At 44.0% G+C, this 14388-nt stretch overlaps 1 protein-coding gene across 4 annotated transcripts in view; it reads left to right on the top strand.

Annotated features, from left to right (window-relative positions):
- KCNK12 (potassium two pore domain channel subfamily K member 12) overlaps nt 1-14388 on the top strand; it is a 232546-nt gene that overhangs the window by 89870 nt on the left and 128288 nt on the right. The window lies entirely within an intron of this gene.

Below are 14388 nucleotides of genomic sequence, written 5' to 3'. Positions count from 1 at the left end.
GATCCAGCAGCCCACACAGAAACCTGGATCCCCTGGGACTTCCAAGAAACAAAAGGTAAGTGCACTTTTATTTTAAATTATACATTTAAGATACTTTAAATCAAATATATACATGTCAAATACATACTCTGTGCCTGGTGCCCAGCACTAGGCTTTACCCACTGCAGACACTGTGGCTCAGTAACTGTTTTCCTGGCTCAGGGTTGCATACACACTTTATTGCATAGCACATATTTAAAATGTTTATATATTTTTATTTGCAAACTGTGCCCAGCACTGAGAGCTGGGCTTCACTAACATGGCGCTGCAGCCTAGGACTCTGGGGGCTCTCCCCCAGTGCAGCACAGTGCACCGGGGGTTAAACCTACTACCTGCAGTCAGCACTGGGGATCCGGGGAGCATGCTTTCCCGGTCCCCCAGCGTGTATGCACCCTGCCCTGGAACTAAGTCCCAGCCACAGCAGCTTAGCTCTGGGGTGCCAGCTGCTAGGCTCCTGATCCCCAGCATGAAGCAATCAGCTGCTTCTTGCACCTGCCTTGCCACAGAGCCAGCTGCCCTGGTCCCCTGGCAGACAGCTCTGTGCACAGTCCCCCAGTGCAGTGCACCGGGGGTTAACAAGCGCCACTAAGGGAGCCAGCTAGCCTGGTCTACTTGTGTGTGTTGCTCAGCCCTGCAATCCAGGACACTTACACCAGCTGCAGTGGCTTCCTGCCACCCTGGAGCCCTGGAGGGATGGTCCACAGCATTCGGCTTACAGCCCTGCAGCCTGGTACCATGTCCCAGCTGCAGGGGATCCTTGTATACCATCCTTCAGTGAAGCACATGAGTGGTTAACACATATTGCTGCCGCGGCCACAGGAGAGGGTCAGGACCCTGGGTTTATTACCTGGAAGTCCTTCTGTGCATGTGCAGCCATTGGCCAGCGCATGTGCAAGCCACAGGGGAGACTGGGAGGGATTCTATTGAATCTCTCTTGGGGAATTATCCAAAAAGAAGGCCATAGGGTACAAGCTCCAGAAAGTTTCACTTTCTGGAGCTGATACATATAGGAACTGCAGTCAAACCTTCAAAAACAACAGTTTGACTGCATTTTAGTTTACATCCTGCCCATATTGCTCCAACATACAACAATTGCAGCAACAGAGTTGTATACACTGTATTCTAATTAGACATTTGCACAGACCCCGCGTTTTGGTTCTAAATCTTCATAGTGTTTTGGTTATGGCTTTAGCAAAACCGCCTCACAGCTCACAAAATGGTTTTCACCCATATTGGCCATAAGGCTGCAGTGAGTTGGCTAAAGTAAGCGACAGATCACTGGCACAAATACATGGCAATTTAAAGGAATATAGTATAATGAAAAGTGAATTTGGGGTACAGCTATGCTAGCAAGGACACAAGAACGACACACCGTAGAAAGTACAGTAATATACGCTGCCTTTCCAAGACACACACTCTTTAAAAACTATTTTAATAGAATTACAAAAGACTGCAGAATTTTTTTACATCAAATAAATGGATTTCTTTTTTCCAGTTTTTTTTGGGGGACAACTACACTAATGGGGACACAACAACAACAATCAAAGTAAGTACAGTAATATGTGATGCCTTTCCAAGATACCGACTATTCAAATACTATTTAAATTGAATTATTAAAGACTGCAGATTTTTTTGGACTTCAGATATTTTTTTTTTTCTTTTTTCCACTTTTATTATTATATTTTGGGTACAGCTAAGCTAACTGGACAACAACACCCACAGTAAGTACAGTAATATAGACTGTCTTTCAAAGACACACACTCTTGAAATGAACTTGAATTCTAAAAGACTGTAGATTATTTTTTACACCAGAAAAAAAATATTTTTGTCCACTTTCATTATTTAGGGGTCTCAGCTAAAGCACCAATGCCCAGAGTAAGTACAGTAATATATGCTGCCTTTTTTAAGACACACACATTTTTTGTATTTTATAACAGAAAATGAGGTCTTCATTCTTTGTGGTGCAGCTCGCTCAGACAGCACAACACAGTATGTTTTCGATAAATAAATTTGAAATCACTCTCTCTACCCTCATACAAAAGTCACAAGTTTATCAACCATACCTTATATTGAATTATTGGCTGCGCAATTATATTATTAATACAAATAAAGTGTTCGCTGTATATACGTTTTAATGTTTATTGCCACAATCCCAAAGAAAAAACATAGAAAACTTCATACATAAAATACACTTATAACACACTTATAAAATACATCTAAAAGAATTGGACACATAGACTGGTAACTATGTTAACACAAGTTAATAGTATCTTGTAACTTTTTTACTATTGTTGCTCTATGATGCTGAACAAATTATGAAAGTCTTTGTGCAAAAAAAGTCATATGTTATTGACCAGACAAAATTCTGATATCAGAAATAAATGCTCTAGTGGTAGAAGCTGTTACCGTGATCAGTGGATAGCGCTGGTAGCAGTTGTTAGCGGTGATTTTACAAATGAACACAGTCTTTCTGCTCTGTGTCAGAGGTATTTCATTTATACAGACTGCTGATTGCCTCCGCTCCAAGGCTCTGGTACCTGGCGTGAATTGAATGCGTCGGCGCCAGTTGTGGTAGCGGCAGGGCCGTAGCTAGGGTAGTGCGGCCGGTGCCATCGCACAGGGCACCACAGGTCAGGGGGCGCTGTTTGGGCCTGTAAAATGTCTGTTTATTATCATTCTCACTTGTAGCTTCCTCTTATTTCATCCCCAGCATCTCCTGGCCTCCCCTATCTCTTCCCTGGCCCTTCCCCATGAGGCCATTCCTCTTTTTGGGTGCATTATGTCCCTTTGAGAAATGAGGGGGGCGCCAATGCTCTTTCTGGCACAGGGCACCAAAAAGTCTAGCTATGGCTCTGTATCAGATCTATCTACCTATCCCATATATATCTACCTATCTCCTATATCATGTCTACCTGTCTCATATCTATCTATCTATCTATCTCATATCTATCTATCTCATATCTATCTATCTATCTCATATCCATCTACCTATCCCATATATATCTACCTATCTCCTATATCATGTCTACCTGTCTCATATCTATCTATCTATCTATCTCATATCTATCTATCTATCTATCTCATATCTATCTATCTCATATCTATATATCTCATATCTATCTACCTATCCCATATATATCTACCTATCTCCTTTAGCATATCTACCTATCTACCTATCTATCTATCTATCTACCTATCTCATATCTATCTATCTATCTATCTATCTCATATCTATCTATCTATCCATCTATCGATCCAGGGCTGTAGCTAGGGTAGTGCGGCTGGTGCCATCGCACAGGGCACCACAGGTCAGGGGGCGCTGTTTGGGCCTGTAAAATGTCTGTTTATTATCATTCTTGCTTGTAGCTTCTTCTTATTTCATCCCCAGCATCTCCTGGCCTCCCCTATCTCTACCCTGGCCCTTCCCCATGAGGCCATTCCCCATTTTTGGGTGCATTATGTCCCTTTGAAAATTGAGGGGGGTGCCAATGCTCTTTCTGGCACAGGGCACCAAAAAGTCTAGCTATGGCTGTGGGCAGCGGTATGTGGTTAGCGGTTTAAAGCGATGTATGGTCCCGCTGCTATTGCCAATCCCTGACTGCTGAAAGAGGCCGGTGGCAGTGTGGCTGGTATCTGATTCACTGTCAGATATTAACTCACAATATGAGGCTTATGGTCTAGTCGTTTAGATCCACTGTATGGTATTACCACTGAGCTTCATAGAGCAAAGGAGTCTTAGTTGTTAGATAGTAAGCTCAACACGTTTCGTCAGGAGCATAGTGTGTGATTTTCAAGGAGGATCCTTATAAAAGCCTCCTACTGATTGTCCACAGGTTTTCCAATTATGGAGATTTTTCAAATGTCTCTGCAGCTACAACTCAGTTTAACCCTTCAGTTAAATAAGTGCATGTACAAAAACAAATTTAAAAAATATTTTTTTTTATATAAAAGAACATTTATATATAAAAAATAGATTTTTTTATATATTTGTATACTCAATGTATCTATGTGATTATTAATTTTGGCATGAATATTTAGATTTATTACATTGATTCCAAGACTGCATGAATCTTGTTCACTTATCTAACCTATACACATTTTACAATATCTATAATAGACCGATCCTTTAATGTATTTGAACCAATTTTCTCACAAATCCCATAGTCACCCACAAACTATGCTATTTTATTTATTTTCATTTATAGTCTCTGATAAACTTAGGAGATCCATAAGGCACACTAGTGTTTGTATATATTAATGAACCAATCCTTTTGTGTGTAATAAACCAGATTCCTTATGGACCCTATAATTATGCACAGACCACACTATTATCTAATAAGCTAAACAAAGTACATGAACACACTGATATATAACTCCACTAGCATTCAGTTCATATTCTGATGTATCAAACAGCGATGTGAATGTTAAATCCCATCATTGTCCACCCACCCACAATCTGTAGAGTATAATGATAATTTAACTAAAAAATAAAATTTGAACAATAAAGACTAATAATTCCCTAATATCAGCAAGTAGCAGGATGTTAACCATTAACAAGGAAATATATAATATTAGCAATAACCTGTAATTATTAATAGCATTATATGACTATATCCCATATTTGTGGGACCTCTACTGCTATATTCACAATTCACTATTCAAAGTCTGTGTCTGCAATTGTGTTAAGTCCTTCAGGTTGCATAGTTCCCATTTTGTAGATCCAATATGTTTCTCGTGCACACAATCGGGAGTGGGTGACAGTTTTTATACCCACGATTTTCCTACTTTTATAATCTCCTTGGTGTAACTCTATGCAGTGTCTTAAAAGTGAGTGCTCTGTGGATTTTCTCAGTACATTTCTACAATGTTCTAAGTACCTATCTCTAAGTCGGCGAGTGGTTCGGCCTATGTATTGCATCCCGCAGGCACAGTTGATAAGATTTATGACATATATTGAGTTACAATTGATATATGATTTAATGGAAAATGATTCTTTTGTCTTAAATGAAGTAAACATTTGGGTTTTATGCTGTATGGAAATCACATGTCATACATTTCATAGAACCACATCTATAACAGCCTATAATGCCTGTGGGTAACCAATTTTTTCCTCCCTGATTTAGATTATTGATGCTGGTGCCATTTTTAAACAGGGTAGGTGCCAACAGATTTCCCAAATTTTGGTCTATTTTAAAGATGACCTTAGTACCCACCCCCATTTAATTTTTTTATATTTTATCTGTAAATAATATTTTTTGATTTGTGATAATAATTTTTCTGATATTATCTGCCGCTGAATTGTATCTGGTTATATATTTAATTGCTTGGGTGAAATCTGACTGGTGTTTTTCCTTTGACGGTTGTTTGGTTGTGAAATATATTTTTCTCTCCATAGTTGATATTTTTTATAGGAATCTTGTAGTAATAATTCTGGATATTCTTTTTTTCTGAAAGCTTCTAACAGTTTATGTGAGTGTTGTTTGAATTGGTTAAGATCCGAACAATTTCTGTGTATGCGGCGTAATTGGCCCGAGGGGATATGAGGGGATAACAGCTTGTTTGTGGCACTGGTTTGCAAGTGCTACTATGGGACAAAAATATGTACAATGAAACACAGTGGCGCGTTCCACTTATTAATTATCCATAAGTCCAAACAAACAGTTCTTACACATATACATCCTATTAAATTTGTCAAAAAGTATCTTTCAGCTTTTCCTTACAAGTTCTGTACACCTTTCTGTTCACTTTTGGGGGACTTTATTTTCTTCCTCAAACAGAAAAAATGACTACACATAGTGCAATATTGTCAAATAAAAGTGGTGATCCAATATATCTCACTCACATGTGAACGAAAAAATGCAAGCACATCACAACCAAAAGGGGGGGATATTGAATTTTCACTTCCCAGGATCACTTCTTTTCATGGGTACTCCTATTTCTTGGCCCAAAGAGTCATGTATAGATGGACTGTTTTTTCCCTCATATGAAAGAGAAAAGAAAAATACGTAGTGCAATATTGTCACGTACAGTGCATCCAGAAAGAATTCACAACTCTTCACTTTTTCCACATTTTGTTATGTTATAGCCTTATTCAAAAATGGAATAAATTCATTTTTGTTCTCAAAATTCTACACACAATACCCCATAAGGACAACGTGTAAAAAGTTTTTTTGAGATTTTTGCAAATTTAGTTAAAAAACAAACAAACTAAGAAATCACACGTAGTCATTATGGGGTATTGTGTGTAGAATTTTGAGGACAAAAATGAATTTATTCCATTTTGGAATAAGGCTGTAACATAACAAAATGTGGAAAAAGTGAAGCGTTGTGAATACTTTCCGGATGCACTGTAAACAATCACAAATTTATTACAGCATCTCACTCACATGTAGACAGAAATATAAAAGCATATCACACCACACTGGTGTATCACCGTAATCCCACACAACGCGATTACCCTCCTCACGATGGTATAAGGGGTAGGAAGTCCAGAGCTCCGGATCTCAGGATTCCCATTTCCCTAAAGTTAGGTCCAGGTAAGTAATTGTGCAATTTGGTGTCACTGGCTTAACGCGTTTCAGATCGCAATGTCCTTCCTCAGAAGCCTAGTGACACATCTAATTTAACTACAAACAGTATATATACCCTCCATAATCAGTCCTATTCCTCCCAATTGCGGGACTTAATTTCCCGCCAAACGGCTCCGGTTACCTGACCGGAAGAGACGCTACCGGAAGTCCCTGTGCGTTCCACATCAACTCCGACTGCTTGACCGGAAGTGACATCACCGGAACTGCGTGTGCGTTCCAAACAGTCACATGACAGGAAGTATAGTGCCGGAAATATTCCTTTATTGAACTGGATGAAAATGGGTCCTTTTTATAGATGATTATAAAAGGACCCAAATGTGTTGTAATTTTTTCTGTTTGAGGAAGAAAATAAAGTTCCGCAAAAATGAACAGAAAAGTGTACAGAACTTGTAAGGAAAAGTTATAAGATACACATATACATCCTATTAAATTTGTCAAAAAGTAAGAACTGTTTGTTTGGACTTATGGATATTTAATAAGTGGAACGCGCCACTGTGGTTTATTGTACATATTTTTGTCTTGTTTTGGGAGGGGTTTGTGAAGACTCCTCATTTGTTTCCACGGGCTGCTATCCACTGATTGCGCAAACTTCTAAAGTATCTTGTATCTGTAGTGCTACTATGGGGCCTATTCATCAAAACTAAAAAAATCGATGGAGGTAATTAGGTTTAGAACTCGCATGGAGTTCTACATAATTACTGGAGGAATTCATCATTCCTCCTCTACATAACTATCTATTCCAAAAAGGTGTAATTTTTGCGATGACAGGTTTTCAGGCAATAGATAGTTATCCCTGCCTGCTCTAACTTACCGCAGCTGTAATCAGTGCTGTGCATGCGCTGTTACATTCACCAAAGCGGCACATGCTCAGCACTGCCTACAGCTGCGGTAATTCTGTGTGTCCACCCAAACCCTCCCCCCCGCTCATCTCCCTGATCCCCACCTACCTGGTCCCTGCAGCAGCAGACCCTGACCTCCCGTCAGAAGAGGAGAAAACAGTAAAGTTTTTTTTTAAAAGCAAAAACATTTTTATTTTTTCAAACTTTACTGTGTTCTTCCGGGAGAACACAGTGTCGGAACAGCAGAGGAGCTGGAGAAGGGACCAGGGAGCAACGGAGGGAGCCGGAGGAGAACCTGCCCAGCTGACACAGGTAAGTGTAACCCGCTATACACCACCTGAGAGTGGCGGATAGTAACACCATAAAATTCCAAAAATACATAATTTTCGGACCTTGATGAATAACCTAATTTCTACATTAATGCAGGCGGACTTAACCAGGAGATATCAGTGATATCTCCTGTGTTAAATGTGTTCATGAATACTAAAAAAAATGGTAATTCGGGAAAATGTCCTTAAAACCGTTATTTTAGTGTTGATGAATAGGCCCCTATGTCTGACAAAAACTCAGTAGCCGGTTTGCAGTTTGCAGTGCACTGGATTGCAGTTGCTAGCTAGTGCATCTGACAAACAGTGGCAAGATGCCTGTAGTCACCCTTCCCACTTCCCCTACCACACCGGGCTGGGCTTTCCCTGAAATGGTCAGATCTGATGCGACCAGTCAGAAATGCTCAGTGGGCGGCTGCCAGAAGACAATTTTCCGTCAGCAGCCATTCTCAGAGGGACCTTGCGGGCAGTAATTCGGCATCCCAGCGGCACCCCCCTCCCGGTGGCTGATCCTCTCTGCCAGTCAGCGTGCCGTCCCCTGTGAGTCCCAGGCAGCTGCAGAGTGAAGCAGCCGCTGGGGAAGTGAAGGGCAGTCAGCGTACACCCCCTTGTAACTACCCGTTGACTGCAGAGTGAAGCAGCTGCCAGGTAGTGAGACCAATCAGTGCCTGCTCCCCTGTAAGTACCTGGTGGCTGCAGAGTGATGCAGCCACTGGGTAGTCATGACAATCAGTGCCTGGCCTCCTGTGAGTATGAGTACCCGGCGGAATCAACCACTGGGACATATTATATGGCCATCGACCATCGATAGTAAACATCAATATTAACTATTGATGGTCAACGGTTTTGCTATTGATGGCAGCGAGCCAATAGTTCTCCACCATCGATGGATGAGTGCAAGGTGATGATTTCTTTCTTTTTTTTGGCGGGATGCAACTTAGCCTCGCTCCTGACGGCTGCTAAGCCCCCTGCGATTTTGATCGGCTCGCCGTAACCCCAACAGTGGTGCAAACCATCGATCGATGATTCACCATAGATGTTTTTGTTGCATCGATGGTAAGCACCGATGAACCCATCGATGGTAACCTACGATGGACAACCCACCAATGGCCTTCCCTAGGACATATGTAGCAGTGCCTTGGCTTCCCGCGTGGTAACCCACAGCTTAGCTAGCGACCACAAGCGGCCGCCCTCATTCAGAGCGACCGCTTGTATCTAACGATCGACTCTGAATGAGGGCCATAATGCGGAGTATACTAGCAACAGCCATCAACCATCGATGGTGTATAACAATCGATGGTGTGTGCCTGATTGCAAGCGCTGATGTTGCCTCATCAATGGCAGAACTAGATGTTAACAAAACATCTGTGGTCGAGGCCTGATGGTCGCACTCTGCACATGCGCAAGACCCAACCATCGATGGCTGCATCATCAATGATTTTCTAATGATGGTTGAAAACCATCGGTCACTGATGGTACACGCTTCGATGGTTATCACTACAGTATACCATACAAAATTGCTGTTTTTATGGTATACTGGGCCTGATTCAGAGCCGCTCGTAAGCAGCCGCTCGTTCGCTCTGAGCGATGTTCGCACAACTGCACATGCCTATGGGTCATAATGCGCATGCGCAAACCAGTCATTGCGATCGGAAATCGTGCGCTCGCAAGACAGCGAGGGGCTGCTAAATTGATTGACATTATGTACCGTTTGTGGGTGGTAACAGGGGAAGGTGCTTGAAAACGGGGGAGTGGAGATCCGAACGCAGGTGTGCCTAACGGTCAAAAGGGCGTTTAATGGGATTGCATAATTAGTAAAGGAGCGTCATCGACCACCTCACTTGGTTGTCTTTTAGCCTGAACTGCTCGCAGTGATAGCGGTAAGAAAAACCTACCACAAGAACTGCGAGCAGTTCAGATGCCTTTCGATGTACCCTATTAATCTAATAAATACCGGAGATGACGTGTGATGCGAACGGCAAAGGGGCGTCTTTACAAAATAGCGAGCGCATTTTTCGTTTGCTCGCTCGCTCAGACATAGAAGCGTCAACAAACCGCAAAGAGCGAGCGCTCAATTTAAATAGCCGGCCCCTTTTTTGGGACGACCGTCCGCAAATAGCATCCGGCTCTGAATCAGGCCCTCTGTCCTTAAAAAAAAAATTGGGGGAAAATCGTGTTGGATATGTTTTAAATACATGTTCTTGACTCAATTCAATCATAAAAAAAAATAACTATTTCGGAGCGGTTTGTGGAAAATAAAATTGTAAGTTAAGTGGTTAATCTAATCCTATTTCTGATGGCGTCCTTTTGAACCACAACAACAGCCCACACCCTCTCCCTACACTGTCCTGTATGAAATGGCGCCTGGTGATGGGGGAGGAACTCATATGATACCCAAAACAAGTGAGAACCGGGATTTCGGGCAAAAATTAATTTTGCCTCATTTTGAGATTTGAACTTGGGGCCTGATTCAGAGCCGGACGCAATTAGCGCTCACTCGTCCAGAAAATAGGGGTGGCTATTCAAATGAACCGTTCGCTCTTTGCGGTCTGTTCACACCTTTAGGTCTGAACGAGCGAACAAAACTTGCGGTCGTTTTTTGAATAAATACGCCCCCTGGCCGCTCGCATCCTACGTCATGTCCGCTATTTATTAGATTAATCGAGTACATCGACCAGCGTATGAACTGCTCGCTATTCTTGGGGTTGGTTTTTGCTACCACAATCTTGCGAGCAGTTCTGGCTATAAAATAACCCAGTGACGTGGTCAATGACGCTGCTGTATTAATTATGCACACCCATAAAATGCCCGTTTTGACCTTTAAGCACGCCTGCGTTCGGATCTCCACTCCCCGTTTTCAAGCACCTTCCCCTGTTACCACCCACATATGCCTCATTCTGTCACTCAAATTATCAGGCATTCGCTATTTTTCGAGCACATGAATTTCGACCGCACTGACTGGTTCGTGCATGCGTATAACGATCCGTACAAATGCGCAGTTGGGCAAACATCGCTCGGAGCGAACGAGCGGCCGCTTACGAGCGGCTGTGAATCAGGCCCTTGGTTGGGAAGACACGAGTCAGGACTTGATTCTACTCAGAACATACTTACCTGCTCTCCTGGAACCTGCGGGAGGCTCCGGATTTCTCAAGTAACCCAACCCCCAAACGAGTAGGTATTTCTCCTGCATCCTGCCCACTTCCTAGTGAAGTAGGCAGAATAGGGAGAATTTTCCCCGGGATCGGCGGTCCGCAGGTAAGGGACGGAGCTTAATGACGCAATTCTAGAAGAATTGGTATTCGTGGCTATTTAACGCAAAGCGGCAGGGCTTAATGACATGAAAAGTCCGCCTCCTAGCACCGCCCACCTGCTTCTCCTCCCCGGGCTTCTCCCTGGGAGGAGAAACAAAAAGTAGGTAAGTATGACTCAGAAACCCCAAAGTTCGGGTGTATCCGATTTTCTGCAAAACCGAACCGCAGAGCTGTAACTAGACTTTTTGGTGCCCTGTGCCAGAAAGAATATTGGCGACCACCTCATTTTTCAAAGGTACATAATGCACCCAAAAAAGGGGCATGGCCTCATGGGGAAGGGCCAGGGAAGAGATAGGAGAGGCCAGGAGATGCTGGGGTTGAAATAAGAGGAAGCTACAAGTGAGAATATATAATAAACAAAAATTTGAAAGGCCCAAACAGCGCCCCCCGACCTGTGGTGCCCTGTGCGATGGCACCTGACGCACTACCCTAGCTATGGCCCTGCTGAACCGCTCATCTCCTATTCTAATTGTGACTATATTGTCTATTTCCCAAACAAGACTTTCTCACAGTTAGAACATGTTGACATTAGTTGCAGCTATTGAGTTAACGCAAGTGTAACAGCACTGTGAGCATTTTTAAACTTCCTTTCTCTTTACCAATGTAATACCACAAAAGGGGGGATATGAAGTAGGTTAATACCGTACTTTGGGCCGGTATGTCAGTGGTGAGCTTCCGGCTCTATTAGAGCCGGCAGCTCACTGGCGCTTGCGATGGACGAGACCCTACCACAAGGGTCTCGACGCAAGCCCGATGGTCGCGACCATCGCAACCATCACCAGGCTGCTCGCAAAAGCTGTGGGTGGTCACCCACAGCTATGCGAGCGGCCAGGAGTCCGGTTAAAAAAAAAAAGCGGCCGTCCCGATTCAGAGCGATTCAGGGCCTTTATTTCCTAGGTACCAAAAAAACATATTAGGTCCTTGTGCAAATAATAAAGGCATTACCATTTTACCTTACTGCAAATGTGACAGCATACTGAGCAAATTGGGGGGAGAGGGAGGGGGTATTGTGTGTGCCATACAGCAAGTGACTCCTTTTCATCACAATAATGCCGTCTAGTGGCAGTATATTAACCTTGATATTTGAATATTTCATCTATTTAAACGTTATTTCAAAGTCAGCATTATATATATATCCCCTTGTTTGTGATAATGACTCGGAAAGTGAAATGATATTATACAAACAAGATCTCCCATTCTGCATAGCATGTGCATATCAAGTGCAAATGATGTGTCTGCAAATGACTCAGATAGAACTCAGAAACATGTTGAAAAACATTTAAAAAAAAGTCTGACACAACAAAGCTGATGACTACAACAACGGCAATCACTTCCGCCAGTACCAATATCAGTGAAAAACGGATTGATTTATCACCCTAGGATATTGAAATACTGACATTTGTGATGACACCCAAATCATACTTGCCTATCCTCCCGATTCGGCCGGGAGCCTTCCGAAAGTCGGGTGCCGCTTCCGGCCCCCCGGAAAGGCAGACAAGCCTCCCGGTCCTCGGCGACTACCCCCCCGCCCCCCGCGGTCACCATATAAACCCCGGCAGCGGAGGGGCTGGTGACGCGATTCAGCAGCTTCGCAGAGGGGCGGGGACACGATCGCGCTGTCACGCCCATGCCCCGGCCCCAGCAACCATGACCCAAATTTACACAGCCCATCACAATCAGAGAACCTACTCAGGATCCATATCATGTACTGTAAACATAAAAATTAATACTGCTATGAGAGCAATAACCCTATATGCATATGTACGGGGCCGGATTAAGGGCCACATGGGCCTGGAGCTGAAAATGTTCAAAGGCCTATACTGAGAAGGCGTGGAGCTGTGATCAGTGCTGGGTGGATGTGGCTAAAGACAAATGACCGTGTACATTCCCTACAGGAATCGGTATGATATCCCGGCTGCCACATGGCCAGGAGTTCGAATCCCAGCAGCGGCAGCCTGACAAACCAGCAGAGCCTGGCAGCGGAAGCCTGACAGCGCTGGAAATCCAGATCGTCCTAAGGTAAGTCTCTACTAACCTAACCTAACCCCCCTAACCCTAACCGTCCTTAGGGGTGCCTAACCCTAACCTCCCCCCCTGTGCCTAACCCTAATCCCCCCTCTAAGTGCCTAACCCTAACCCCCCCCTTCCCCGCTGCCTAAACCTAAGTCCCCCCCGGGGGTGCCTAACCCTAACCCTCCATCCCCCCAGGCCTAACCCTCCCGGGGGGGTGCCTAACCCTAAGTCCCCCCCGGGTGCCCTAAACCTAACTCTCCCCCCCCCCCCATGGCTGTCCGCTCGCGGTGCCCGGCATCCCGATCAGTGCCTGTCTCCCGGCGTCGGGGAAATGACAGGCGTCTAGATATAGACGCCCGGCATTTCACCCTCGCCGGGATATGACAGTCGGGAAGCCGGCTGCTGGTATTAAGGCAGCTGGCTTCCCGATTGTATACTCTCCTACACTATCAGCCCCACTGTCTCCCTGAATACATTAAAATGTAAAAAATTGCATAATTTGAGAGAAAACTAGATACAACATTATTACTACTAGGCAGCTGGTCATCATCATGAATATGGACCTATTTTTAAGTGGGGGCCTGAAGCTGCAGCTCCATCTCCCCCATTGCTAATCTGGCCCTGCATATGTAGAAAAAATAAAGTTGATGTAGCCATGTGCTCCTCCAGCTCACCTGATCAATGTTTTTATGTTTTCAGTAAAATACCTAGTAAAGTGGGTGTGGTTGAAAATAAATAGTAAAGTTATTGTGGTAGGAAATAATTTTGCTTCATAGCCACTGCCTTATAAACACCTGTAGTTAAATATGACTTACAAACTAGTGGGTTGATCAGGGGCAGTTTAAGAGAGGAGAGGGTCCATGTGCAGCCTCTGTGTGGGCGCGGTCCTCTCTGTCGGCTCAGTAGACACTGGTATGGTTCCTATGTCTTTAGGCCCTGCCTCCATAATGGCGAACTGCAGCGAATCGCGGGAGTGCAAGGAGGGGTGGGGCTAAGTGGCACAATTTTGCATCATTTAGCCGTGCCCCCTCCATAAGGAGCTGCGATTCACTGCATTTCTGCCGCGATTCTTGGAAAATATCTCCCCATTCTGCCCATTTCGCTAGGAAGTGGGTGGTATTCGGGAGATCCAGATACTCTTCCGAGGGTGAGGGGGGCTCCCTGAAAATTCCGTAGCCTCATGCAACTACCGGGAGAGTTGGTAAGTATGGAGCAGGGTGTGCAGTATGGGCCACCAGGGGCCCGTGTGCACCGCACACCCTGCAACTAT

This window comes from Taudactylus pleione, unplaced genomic scaffold, assembly GCF_031769625.1.
Source record: "Taudactylus pleione unplaced genomic scaffold, aTauple2 ptg000522l, whole genome shotgun sequence".
In the NCBI taxonomy this organism is placed as follows: Eukaryota; Metazoa; Chordata; class Amphibia; order Anura; family Myobatrachidae; genus Taudactylus; species Taudactylus pleione.
Note: the sequence above shows the minus strand (reverse complement) of the source record. Positions and strands in the feature narration are given on the sequence as shown.